Here is a 2,500-nt window from a genome sequence, read left to right as displayed (position 1 = left end):
CTGGGGGTAACCGCCCGGACCAGGGCCCAACGTGTGCCGATGGTGGTCGAGGGAACCGCCCGCACCAGGGCCCAGCGTGTGCCGATGGTGCTGGGGGCAAGCGCCCGCCCCAGGGCCCAGCGTGTGCCGATGGTTATCGGGGCAACCGGCCGCACCAGGGCCCAGGGTCTGCCGATGGTGCTCGAGGCAACCGCCCGCACCAAGGCTTAGCATGTGCCGATTGTGATCGAGGCAACAACCCACACCAAGGCCCAGCTTGTGCCGATGGCGGTCGAGGCAAGTGCCCGTACCGAAGGGCAGCCTATGCCGATGATGGTCGATGCATGTGCCATCACCATGCGCCATCATGTGCCATTGATGGTCGAGGCCTTGGCCGAAGTTCGATTTTGAGCCACGGTGCCCATGCTTGGCTCCAGCATGTGCTGGTGCCGCATTTTTTTCACTCGGGACAGCATCGCCGGAGCATCGCCGGAGCATCGCCGGAGTACCGCCGGAGAACCTGACCGGCGGCATTGGGGTTCCGGCGATTGGGAGGGGGGCCGGGGGGGTGTGCGCACATGATGTGCGATGGGTGCTGGTACTTGGCCTTGTGTTGGCCCCCTATCCCTCATCAAACCTCTGAGAATTCACACCCCCTTAAAGAGCATTTGAGATTTTACAGGTTTGCTACCAGTAGCCGTTAAAGTGTCTGAAATGGGGACACTTTTTTCAAACGGTCACAAAATCTTCTCTACTTCGAGTTTTTAGCTGAATTTTTTTGTGCATGCCAACAAAAATAGAAGGATCATGCCTACAAAATTTGGGGCCAAAAATCCTTATAAAAAAATTTTAAAAAATCCCGAACCGCAAAAAGTTTCGAAAATCATGAAAAATAGAAAACGAGTCATCTTCCAACGAAACTTCACGTGAAGATTTAGGGGACCATTGTATGAATTTACAAGCCATAAAAATGGCATTGGCACGGCAGAAATTTGAAGATGTGCCTAAACCCACCAGGGCCCAGCGTGTGCCGATGGTGCTCGAGGCAACCGCCCGCACCAGGGCCCAGCGTGTGCCGAAGGTGCTCGAGGCAAGCGCCCGCACCAGGGCCCAGCGTGTGCCGACGGTGGTCGAGGCAACCGCCCGCACCAGGGCCGATAGTGTGCCGATGGTGCTCGAGGCAACCTGTCGCACCAGGGCCCAGCGTGTGCCGATGGTGATCGAGGCAACCTGCCGCACCAGGGCCCAGCGTGTGCCGATGCTGGTCGAGGCAAGCGCCCGCACCAGCGCCCAGCGTGTGCCGATGGTGCTCGAGGCAACCGACCGCACCAGGGCCCAGCGTGTGCCGATGGTGCTCGAGGCAACCTGTCGCACCAGGGCCCAGCGTGTGCCGATGGCGCTCGAGGCAAGCTCCCGCACCAGGGCCCAGCGTGTGCCGATGGTGCTCGAGGCAACCTGCCGCACCAGGGCCCAGCGTGTGCCGATGGTGCTCGAGGCAACCTGCCGCACCAGGGCCCAGCGTGTGCCGATGGTGCTCGAGGCAAGCGCCCGCACCAGGGACCAGCGTGTGCCGATGGTGGTCGAGGCAACCGCCTGCACCAGGGCCCAGCGTGTGCCGATGGTGGTCGAGGCAACCTGCCGCACCAGGGCCCAGCGTGTGCCGATGGTGCTCGAGGCAACCGACCGCACCAGGGCCGAGCGTGTGCCGATGGTGGTCGAGGCAAGCGCCCGCACCAGGGCCCAGCGTGTGCCGATGGTGGTCGAGGCTGCCGATGATGGTCGAGGCAACCTGCCGCACCAGGGCCCAGCGTGTGCCGATGGTGCTCGAGGCAACCGACCGCACCAGGGCCGAGCGTGTGCCGATGGTGCTCGAGGCAAGCGCCCGCACCAGGGCCCAGCGTGTGCCGATGGTGGTCGAGGCAACCTGCCGCACCAGGGCCCAGCGTGTGCCGATGGTGGTCGAGGCAAGCGCCCGCACCAGGGCCCAGCGTGTGCCGATGGTGGTCGAGGCAAGCGCCCGCACCAGGGCCCAGCGTGTGCCGATGGTGGTCGAGGCAACCTGCCGCACCAGGGCCCAGCGTGTGCCGATGGTGGTCGAGGCAAGCGCCCGCACCAGGGCCCAGCGTGTGCCGATGGTGGTCGAGGCAACCGCCCGCACCAGGGCCCAGCGTGTGCCGATGGTGGTCGAGGCAACCTGCCGCACCAGGGCCCAGCGTGTGCCGATGGTGCTCGAGGCAACCGACCGCACCAGGGCGGAGCGTGTGCCGATGGTGGTCGAGGCAACCGCCCGCACCAGGGCCCAGCGTGTGCCGATGGTGGTCGAGGCAACCTGCCGCACCAGGGCCCAGCGTGTGCCGATGGTGGTCGAGGCAACCGACCGCACCAGGGCCGAGCGTGTGCCGATGGTGCTCGAGGCAAGCTGCCGCACCAGGGCCCAGCGTGTGCCGATGGTGGTCGAGGCAACCGCCCGCACCAGGGCCCAGCGTGTGCCGATGGTGATCGAGGCAACCGACCGCACCAG

This window comes from Durio zibethinus, unplaced genomic scaffold, assembly GCF_047325235.1.
Source record: "Durio zibethinus cultivar Kanyao isolate XHJ-2024 unplaced genomic scaffold, ASM4732523v1 HiC_scaffold_3, whole genome shotgun sequence".
NCBI lineage: Eukaryota > Viridiplantae > Streptophyta > Magnoliopsida > Malvales > Malvaceae > Durio > Durio zibethinus.
Note: the sequence above shows the minus strand (reverse complement) of the source record.